Below are 12,102 nucleotides of genomic sequence, written 5' to 3' on the forward strand. Positions count from 1 at the left end.
TGTTATTGATGTAGATAGATTATTATACTGCAATCTAAAGCTACATCAACTGGAAACGAAGAATTGAGGTATGTTGCGATCGGGTAACATACGACAGGTATCTGTATTATATGATATATGATTGGATGGATTGGATTGGATTGGAATACGTGTCTATGTGCCTATTTGATGATTTGATGTGGCATACATGACATTGAGATTTGAGTATCGATGTACAAAATAAATGTTTTGTTAACACACATCATTTTGTGCATACATCGATACATGACATGCACGTTGAGCTATGATCCTTGGATACCCTGATATGATTGGATTGGATTCCGGGGTTTGTGAACACAATCGCTATGCCGGTATTATATGACCCGTAAAGCATAGACAATTGTGGCCCCATATGATTGGATATGAGATGTGGGATTGATGGCGCTTCGTCGACGCTATCATATGTGTATTCCCATATCGGCCGGTGTGCCAGCTCGAGCATTGATTTGATTTGATAACGATTCGATTGATTCTGACATGTGCTCAGTGGATGGGCATTTGACCTGATACCTCCACGACATACATGCATTGCCTACCATATATCATTGTTTAGATATCTATGGTATATATGATTGGTTGTTCCATACGGAGCTTTGCTCACCCCCAAGGGGGGCTGTTGTTGTCTTTGTGTGTGGACAATGGCAGGTACTCGAGGATATCAGGAGACCGGAGAGGGTACTTCTGGTGGGAGCCACAGCTTGGGCTGAGGTTTTATGTTTATGTCTGATTCCCAGTATATATGTATATGTATCTATATACCGGGGCATGTCCCGAGGATATGAGATGTTTGTATGTGATTGATTACGTGTGGGCGTGTTTATGATTTGAATTTAGATACTATTTTTAGTATTTAAATATCAGAAGAGATATTTTGGGTTCATTGTAAAGAAATTTTAAACCCGTTTTCCGCTGTGATTAATTAAACCCTAATCAGATTGCATTGTAATAACGATTAGGAGTTAAGGGCCCCACACTAGATGGTATCATAGCATAGCTGGGAATGCTCTATTGAGTCTTGTGTACACTTGAATAGGCACAAATGAATTGTGCGTATGTGTTTGACTTATTTGTATTACTTGCTCTTATGTGATTTGATTTGAGTAAATATCTGATGAGATTGATGATATGAGATAATGATATGAGACGATGAGATTATGAAATTGATATGAAATTGTGATATTCATCTTTTGATTTGTAGATGGATCACACAAATGAAACTGCGAGTAGCAGTACTGAGAGGATTGTTGGGCAATTTGAAGGATTGTCCATGGATGTTGTGATGGCTAGATTCCAGGATCTGAAACCGCCGAGGTTCTTTGGCACTGAGAGTGCTGAAAGAGCTGAGGCCTGGCTGAAGGATATCGAGCACTTGTTTAATATTGTTGAGTATTCCAAGGCTCGGCGACTGAAACTTGCTTTGTATCAGCTGAAAGACCGAGCTAAATCTTGGTGGGAAGCCGCTGAGATTGGATTGAAAGAGGCCGGGACTGAAGTCACATGAGATGTGTTCAAGGCCCAGTTTTTGGAGCAGTATTCCCCTCCTTCTTATTATACTGCTCAGGAGAATGAATTCAATAACCTGCAGCAGGGAACGATGTCTGTTGCAGAGTATGCTTCGAAATTTTCTACTTTGTTGAAGTATGCAACTCACGTGGCTGGGAATGCGAGGGCAAAATATAACAGGTTTGTAAATGGTTTACATCCTGCTTTGTATACCTATGTTGTTTCTAGATTGCCTACCAGCTACGCAGAGACAGTTGAACGAGCTAAGGCTGCCGAGGCTGGACTTAGGCGGGGAGGTCCCCAGTATACTCCTCCACCACCAGTGTCAGCTCAGCAGCCTACTTTGAGGCCGAGAGGTAAAAAGTTTAAGAAGACTGGCTCTGTTTCTTCGTCTTCTTCGAGTTCTAGTGGATCCCAGAGAGGGAGTCCTGTGATTGCTCCCTACTGTAGCCATTGTGGGGGTAAACATACTATCGAGCAATGTCGAGGTATGTTTGGTACTTGTTATCAATGTGGGCAGGAAGGCCATTTCTCTCGAGTATGTCCGAACAGGGGTACGACTTCTGCTCAACCCCAGCCAGGATTTAGAGGTGGCCCTAGTACTATGATGAGACCTGCTGTTCCTGCTCCTTCTTTTCAGCAGTCGAATGTCCCATGATATCGAGGACCGGGTGGTCAGAGCCCAAGTTCCTCCTCAAGTGAGAGTGTATGCCATGACTGAGGATCAGGCGAGAGAAGCTCCTGGTGGTGTGATTGCAGGTATTTGCACGCTTTGCGATTATCCTGCACGTGTTTTATTTGATACAGGAGCATCTCATTCATTCATATCTCATGCATTTGTTGCATCTCACGATATTGAATGTACCCCATTGTATAATACTTTGTCGATAGCCACGCCAGCAGGGAAGATTATTTTGTCTGAGAAAGTTGTGCATAATTGTGTATTGATATATGAGGATAATGTGGTATTTATGAATTTGATTGTCCTCCCAATGCACGACTTTGATTGTATTGTTGGCATGGATATCTTGATGACGAATCGAGCTACTGTTGATTGTTGTCATGGAGTGGTTCGATTTCGACCGATTGATGGACCCAAGTGGAATTTTTATGGCAAGGGTTCCCAAGCCAAAATTCCATTGGTATCTTCCTTGGAGATGTCTCGATTGTTGACTAGCGGAAATGAGGGTTATCTTATCTACGCTATTGATATGTCGAAGAAGGAGTCTTCCTTGTTTGAGATTCTTGTTGCGAAAGAGTTTCCAGATGTGTTTCCCGATGAGATTCCTGATTTTCCTCCTCATCGAGAAGTTGAGTTTAGTATTGATATTATGCCGGGGACTGCTCCTATTTCTAAAGCTCCCTATCGCATGGCACTATTGGAGTTGAAAGAACTGAAAGAACAATTACAGGACCTTCTTGATAAGGGATATATTCGACCGAGTGTATCACCTTGGGGAGCTCCAGTTTTATTTGTTCGAAAGAAAGATGGTACGATGCGAATGTGTATCGATTATAGACAACTGAATCGGGCTACTGTGAAAAAAAAGTACCCACTTCCGCGTATTGATGATTTGTTTGATCAGCATCAGGGTACTTCTGTTTACTCGAAGATTGATCTTCGTTCTGGGTATCATCAAGTACGAGTTCGAGACGAAGATGTGCCCAAAACTGCTTTTCGTACGAGGTATGGCCACTATGAATTCCTGGTTATGCCTTTTGGTCTTACAAATGCTCCTGCTATCTTTATGGATTTAATGAATCGTGTCTTCCGTGATTATCTAGACCGATTCGTTATTGTTTTCATTGATGATATACTTGTCTATTCGAAATCGAAGAAAGAGCATGCTGAACATCTGAGACTGGTACTTCAAACTCTTCGTACTAGTCATTTATATGCCAAGTTGTCCAAATGTGAATTCTGGATGGACAAAGTGGTATTTCTGGGCCACGTCCGTCATTTCGAGACATGGCATATCTGTTGATCCTACGAAGGTCGAAGCTGTATTGAATTGGCCAAGACCTACAAATGTTCCTGAGATCCGTAGCTTCATGGGTTTAGCTGGATATTATCGTCGTTTTATTGAAGGATTTTCGAAGATAGCTAAACCTATTACTCAACTGACACAGAAGAATCAGCGATTCATTTGGTCAGATGAATGTGAAGCTAGTTTTCTTGAATTGAAGACGAGATTGACCACTGCACCTGTGCTTACTATTCCCTCAGGTACCGGAGGATTTGTGGTGTGTACAGATGCGTTTGGTAAAGGTTTGGGCTGTGTTCTGATGCAACATGGCAAAGTGGTTGCTTACGTGTCTCGTCAATTAAAATCTCATGAAACAAGTTATCCTGTTCATGATCTCGAATTGGCCGCCATTGTATTTGCTTTGAAGATTTGGCGCCATTATTTGTACGGAGAAAAGTTTGTTATCTATTCGGACCATAAAAGTCTGAAATATCTCTTTTCTCAATCTGATTTGAATACGAGGCAACGCAGGTGGATGGATCTCCTAAAAGATTTTGATTGTGAGATTCAATATCACCCGGGATCGGTGAATGTTACTGCGGATGCCCTGAGCCGTAAAGTTCATGATTATGTTCTAACTTCTGTTTGTGTCGCCAAGGTACATGAGGATATTTGTACTTCTGGCTGGACTTTTCACTCGAATTGGAATTCTGTCACTGTCTCAGCATTGCAAATTGAGCCGAATTTGATATCGAAGATTCGAAAGGCCCAACGAAGCGATGCTCAGATCCAAAAGTCGAAAGAACTGGTATCTGCTGGACATCAGTCTGGATTTCAGATTTCTTCTGATGGTTCTTTACGACTTAACGGTCAGCTGGTAGTTCCTAATGATTCTGATTTGAAATCTGCCCTTCTTCGTGAAGCACATTGTAGCAAATACAGTATTCACCCTGGAGGTCGGAAGATGTATTTCACATTGAGACATCAATTCTGGTGGAAACGTATGAAGAAGGACATTGGTGAGTTTATTTCGAAATGTTTGGTCTGCCAGCAAGTGAAAGCCGAGAGAATGAAACCTGGAGGATTGCTCCATAGTCTTGAAATCCAGAAATGGAATTGGGAACATATTGCTATGGATTTCGTGACTCATTTACCTCGTTCGCCCAAGGGCTGTGATGCTATTTGGGTCATTATTGATCGGCTTTCGAAATCTGCGCATTTTATTCCGTATGAACGGACTTATCCTTATAAGAGAATGGCCCGTTTATACATTGAGAATGTTGTGAGACTGCACGGTGTGCCAGTCTCGATTGTATCTGATCGTGATCCCAGATTTGCTTCTAAATTCTGGGGTAGTTTTCAGGAAGCGATGGGTACGCGTTTGGCTATGAGTATTGCTTATCATCCTCAAACTGATGGCCAAACTGAGCGTACGATTCAGACTTTAGAGGATATGTTGCGTGCAATTGTGATGGACTTTAGAATGGGATGGCAAGATGCCTTACCATGGGTTGAATTTTCTTATAATAATAGCTTTAGGACGAGTATCAGTATGACACCGTTTGAAGCTCTATATGGGAGACGATGTAGATCACCGTTATTCTGGGATGAAATTAGTGAGAAACAATTGACTGGACCTGAAATGATACAAGAAATGAATGATAAGGTTCAGTTAATTCGGCAGCGGATGAAAGCTGCTCAGGATCGTCAAACGAGTTATGCGAATAAACGAAGACGACCCTTGGAATTCCAGAAAGGTGACAGAGTGTTTTTGAAAATATCTCCCTTTAGAGGCACTGTTCGATTCGGCATGCGAGGGAAGTTATCTCCTCGTTATGTTGGTCCATATGAGATTCTCGATCGAGTTGGTGATCTTGCGTATCGATTGGCATTGCCACCAGCTCTATCTGCTAGTCATGATGTGTTTCATGTTTCTATGTTGAGGAAATATGAACCAGATCCATCACATGTACTTGCACCAGATGAGGTTGAACTTGATCCTTCTCTTTCCTATGTTGAACAACCTGTTCGCATTATGGATCGAAAGGAAAAGATATTGATAAACAAATTGATTCCTCTAGTACGAGTGCAATGGACACGACATGGTGTTGAAGAATCAACGTGGGAATTGGAGAGCAAGATGCGAGATTCCTAACCGCATTTGTTTGATTCTATGACATCTGTTCCATTGTATTCGATGTATTTTGATCCTTTTACTGATTTTAGTTTTGATATGTACTATAACTGGTGACATATGTATGTTTACCGATGTTATGTATATAGAGATGTTTGAGATTTCGAGGACGAAATCTTTTAAGAGGGGGAGAAATGTAAGGACCGTGTATCGTATTATCGTAAATCTTATATGATTATCGATAATTCATGAATTTGATGTGTGATTATACATTTGATGTATATTATGATAATGAAATCGAGAAAATGAATATTGAATATGAATTGACGTTAGATGAGTTGAGTGGATTGGTCGGACGCCAATTTAGTACAAATATGTATAATTGTATAGAACATGTGGCGCCCGGGCGGTAGAAAATGACCGCCCGAGCGCGAAGCGAGTGGCATGGGACAGAACATGCCGCGCCCGAGCGGTAATGTTTGACCGCTCGAGCGCGGTACAAGCAACTCTCGGGGACAGAATGTCTCGCGCTCGGGCGCGAGAATTCTACCGCCCGAGCGCGAGAGGCGGTGGGATAAGCTTAAATTCTTCCTTTCTTTTCCTCCGTCAGTTAATTACAGAGAATTCGAGAGACACGAGGGATTTTGATTTTCTTTCGTTTAAATTGACTTTGAAACGCCGTCTAAACGCGAAACAAATTATATATTTGTAATCTGCGCGTCGAGGGCTTCAGACTAAGGTAATTTTCTTCTAATTTCAGCAGCTTTAAATATCAAAGTGCTGGAATAGCATGTATTTGAAGTTGAATTTCTGATATGTAGTAGAATAACCGACAATAAATTCGTAATTGAAGTCGGAATTGAATTATAATATGATTATGATTTGATATGAATTTTTGAAGTTTCAAATGATATTTGAAACTCAAATTAATGATTTTGGAATATGTTATTGATTGAAATGAATATGTTATTGATGTAGATAGATTATTATACTGCAATCTAAAGCTACATCAACTGGAAACGAAGAATTGAGGTATGTTGCGACCGGGTAACATACGACAGGTATCTGTATTATATGATATATGATTGGATGGATTGGATTGGATTGGAATACGTGTCTATGTGCCTATTTGATGATTTGATGTGGCATACATGACATTGAGATTTGAGTATCGATGTACAAAATAAATGTTTTTTTAACACACATCATTTTATGCATACATCGATACATGACATGCACGTTGAGCTATGATCCTTGGATACCCTGATATGATTGGATTGGATTCCGGGGTTTGTGAACACAATCGCTATGCCGGTATTATATGACCCGTAAAGCATAGACAATTGTGGCCCCATATGATTGGATATGAGATGTGGGATTGATGGCGCTTCGTCGACGCTATCATATGTGTATTCCCATATCGGCCGGTGTGCCAGCTCGAGCATTGATTTGATTTGATAGCGATTCGATTGATTCTGACATGTGCTCAGTGGATTGGCATTTGACCTGATACCTCCACGACATACATGCATTGCATACCATATATCATTGTTTAGATATCTATGGTATATATGATTGGTTGTTCCATACGGAGCTTTGCTCACCCACAAGGGGGGCTGTTGTTGTCTTTGTGTGTGGAAAATGGCAGGTACTCGAGGATATCAGGAGACCGGAGAGGGTACTTCTGGTGGGAGCCACAGCTTGGGCTGATGTTTTATGTTTATGTCTGATTCCCAGTATATATGTATATGTATCTATATACCGGGGCATGTCCCGAGGATATGAGATGTTTGTATGTGATTGATTACGTGTGGGCGTGTTTATGATTTGAATTTAGATACTATTTTTAGTATTTAAATATCAGAAGAGATATTTTGGGCTCATTGTAAAGAAATTTTAAACCCGTTTTCCGCTGTGATTAATTAAACCCTAATCAGATTGCATTGTAATAACGATTAGGAGTTAAGGGCCCCACACCTCCTCTGATCATATACCTCTGATTCAGACTCGGTTCTGATTCAGTCTTGGTAATTACATGCTGTAATCAACTCAGATAACCAACAACATGTAATAGGGAAAGCAATAAATCATGCTAGCACACACAATGTAAGTCAACATTGAAATAATTCTCATGCTAGCAAACACATGCAAGGAAAAAAAATTCAATCTACCCCGCACATTCTCTTCTATCTCAGTCTAAAAGATCTATCAGTTCTGACTATATCAGTCTAAAGGAACTATCAGCTCTGATTATCTCAACCTAAAGAATCTATCGCTCTGATACCACCTGTTGTGGGGACCCGGACGCTAATCTTTCTTCTTAATCATCTTTGGGATTTAATTATCAATTAAGATAAAACAGGGTCTAAAAATTTTTCTTTTTAAAATAACAGTGCGGAAGGTAATGGCATCTACATAATATACATATCTGTAGAAACTACATTTCAGTATAATAGTACAACAGTCTTTCAACTATTCTAAGGTTCAATTACTAAAGTTCAAGTAATAAAACCAAGTCTACAATAAGTCCGGAATCACCACGCTAACTCGTCTTCTCTCATCATCTTCTTGACCCTGATCCTGCCCCACCTGTTGTCATGCACACATACAAAACAAGACAACAGCCGGATACTCCGGTGAGAATAAATCCCAGTATAAAACATGGTAAGCATGTATATAAACAATCTAAATCATAAAACATGCTATCATGAATATATTCAAAAGTAATAGATTTCATAATCTATGAAATCAAATCAAAATAAGCATGCAACTCACCTCAGATAAACATGCAATTTAAATCAAATCATATAAACATGCTATCATAACTGAAATCAATAAACATGGGTTTCATAGTCTATGAAACCACATCTATAAACACATGCAGTTCTAGTCAAATCATGTCTAGACTCGACTCAACTATAACTCTAGGGATCCCGGTGTGAATAAGACGATCTATCACCTACCCTACCAATCGGTGTGACGGTACGTCTTATTCCTAGACTTCGGTCTGATCTATATCCACATCTACAATAGGAGAGTGAATCTTCCCCTAAGCTATGATACCACCGAACGTCTATAAGTTTTAGTGTTTCTGTCAGACTCTCCTATCTTAAATGCAATGCATAACAATCTGTAAACAAAGCAGTAGAAAATCAGCATATAAATAAAGCGTATTCATATCAGAATATAACAATAATCTAGTATGTGATTTTGTTGGGAAACTCAAATAGGATCTTATTTGAGTTGTGTCTTCCCGAATATCACATGAATTATACCTTTGTCGTCCCGGTCTGACGAAGACGAAGTCTCGAAGTCAACTCTGTCAATATCAATCTGATAATGACAAATCACATAAATACAATATCAGTATATATCTCAGTTCAGAATCTGTTCTGATCAATACTCAAATCGGTATACAATCTGATCAAAATCAACAGTATAACTATGAATTTCAATCAATATCATGTCTGATCAATCTAAATCAATACTGAATCTGATCAATCTAAATCAACTGATGTTTCGACGGCATAACAATCTGAATAACCCCGTCAATCTGAACATCACAAATATAATACTGGAACTCATAATCTGAATATCGGTATATTCAAAATCCGTAATATATAATTCTGATATCAAAATCTCAGTCAATATCTTTCGAAAATCATAACAATTACAGAAACAATCTGTTCTTTAATCTGACTTCAATTCTATAATATCTACGGTAGCAGAAAAAACATATCTGAATCATATTCGATTCTAGCAACATCATATTCTCAAAATATCTTAAAACGTAACAAAACTTACGTCCTTGTGTAGCTTGAGTCAAGAAGAACACGATACTGCGTTCGGATTTGAATTCTGACGGACGGATTTCTCACAATCGCAACTCTAAAAGGCGTAAGGATTTTCTCTCAAAGCCTCGGCCCTCCTTACTGAATTTCTGATGATTTTAACGTGTCATTCACTTACATATATACTGCATGCAAATCTGGAAACGTGTCTTATTTTTCAAGCAACACGCATGACCGCGGGTGCGGTCGTGTCATGCACCGCGGGTGCGCTCATGCTTCGGCATTATCCTCATTTTCTGAATTTTGACGACCGCGGGTGCGCTAAGTACAAGACCGCGGGTGCGGTGTCACTATCGCGGGTGCGGTCCCTTTGGTACCGCGGGTGCGGTCTTGCCATTTCCAAAAACCCCCAACTTTCTGCCACTCAACCGCGGGTGCGGTCTTGGTTGCACCGCGGGTGCGGTGTGGCTTCGGCCTTTCTTGCAAAAATCCACAATTGCATGACCGCGGGTGCACTCATGTTCTGGGCACGGGTGCGGTCTTGCAAACCCTATTTTCTCATGTCTTTTCTTCCCTCATTGCATGTCATGCATTCTCATATTTTCCGAGTCTCTCGTTAATGAAGATTGATAATCTTGGTTTATCAATTCTATAATTCTTGGGCCTTATAATCTTGGTTTATTAATTCTATAATTCTTGGGCCTTACAATAAATATCTCCGGATGATTCTCATATTATTCAGCCAGACAAGGCAGAACTTGATGAAAGTCTGAGTTATGTCAAAAAACCGATCCGAATTATCGATCGTAAGGAATAGCAACTCAGAACGAAGACTATTCCTCTTGTGAAAGTTCAATGGACTCGTCATGGCACTGAAGAAGCTACTTGGGAGACTGAATCAGATATGAGACAAGAATTCCCAGCATTATTAGACTGATGTAAGTTTCTAATCAATTTCTATTACATTCCTTCTTAATGATTTGATTGATTGCCTATGATTTTGGGGACGAAATCATATCTTAGGGGGGGGGGGGAATGTAATGCCCGAGATTTGTTGTGTTGTTAATCTAAACTGATTTGTTGATTAATTGATATAATTATAGATGACACGGATTAGACCGGGATAGATGGAAGAGAGATTGGAATTATGTGTGAGGTGGAAGCCTCGCGCATATGCGCGTTCCTGCCGGGCGCATATGTGCGGAAGGGGCAGAGAACCTCGCGCATATGCGCGACACGAATCCGCGCATGTGCGCGAGATAACCCGAGAGTTGTGAAGAATTTTGAGGGACCTCGCGCATATGCGCCGAACGAGGGCGCGCATATGCGCGAGGCGCTGTGCATGATACGAGCCGAGACATTATGTCTCGCGCATATGCGCCGAAGAGGGTCGTGCATATGCGCGAGACGTGTTGCTCGTAGGGTGAGCCATTTGCCCTTCACATGCAATAAATATATATCAAAATCGATTTTGGCCTCAGAATTCAGAAAACAAGGAAAGGGACGAGGAAAGTTGTGAAAATCCTTACGCCTGTATATTACGATTCGTCCGTCTGATTTGGAATCCGGCTTCGGTACTGTGTTCCTATCGACGCAGGCTTCAACTGGACGTAAGTTTTGCTACGTTCTGATATGTTTTGAAATTATGATATTGTCAGAATCTGATATGATTCATATATGATGTCTTATTATGTTAAACATCGTATAATCGAAACCGGACTGAAGAACAAATACCATATGGAATTTTTATGAATTTCGGAGTTGATTGGATATCAGAATTGAGTAATTATTGATTATGAGATGTTATAATTGATATCTGATAGATATGATATGGCGGGGTATATTGAGATTATGCCATTATGCCGTTGAAACGGAATTTGATTGGATTATGATTATATCCCGTAGTGGTTTGAACGGGTGTTGATATTATACTCCTTGATATTGTCATTGCCAGATTTATATTGACAGGCTTTGAGTTCGAGGCTTCGACAGAGTCAGAGTAACCGAACAAAATGTATAAATTAATGTTAAGTTGGGATTGCACAATTCGAGTGAGGTTTGACTCGAGTTTCCCTAAATCACATACCTTAATTTATTGCAGTGATATTTGCAATTAATGATATTGATGTGTGTGGTCTATTGATTCGTAGACAATGTATGTATTGAGTCATAGACTGATTCGTCTAGCTATCGGCTGATTCGCCTAGACACTGGCTGATTCGCCTAGTAATTGGCTGATTCGTCAATTTTGTGGCCGATTCGCCCAGACACTGGATATATGAATTGTACCGATTCTATTTAGGAATTGATTCATCCCTATCGACTGAGATTCAATGTATTTGTCAATATCCAGACACCGGGATCCCTAGATTAGGAATGAGTCGAGTCGGAGTCTGAGTGTGATTCATTACTTGATATTGAGTTATGTTTCTGATTTGATACATGTTATGAATATCTGTTATATGCTTTTATATTGTACATATGATTGCATGTATACATTGTTTATACTGGGATGCATTTCTCACCGGAGTTATCCGACTGTTGTCTTGTTTTGTATGTGTGCATGACAACAGGTGGGACATGATCAGGATCAGGAATATGATGAGAGATTCAGGATTAGCGTGGAGATCTAAACTTAGAGTAGAGTGATTTCAGTACTTGACATAGC

This window comes from Primulina eburnea, chromosome 13, assembly GCF_022965805.1.
Source record: "Primulina eburnea isolate SZY01 chromosome 13, ASM2296580v1, whole genome shotgun sequence".
Lineage (NCBI taxonomy): Eukaryota > Viridiplantae > Streptophyta > Magnoliopsida > Lamiales > Gesneriaceae > Primulina > Primulina eburnea.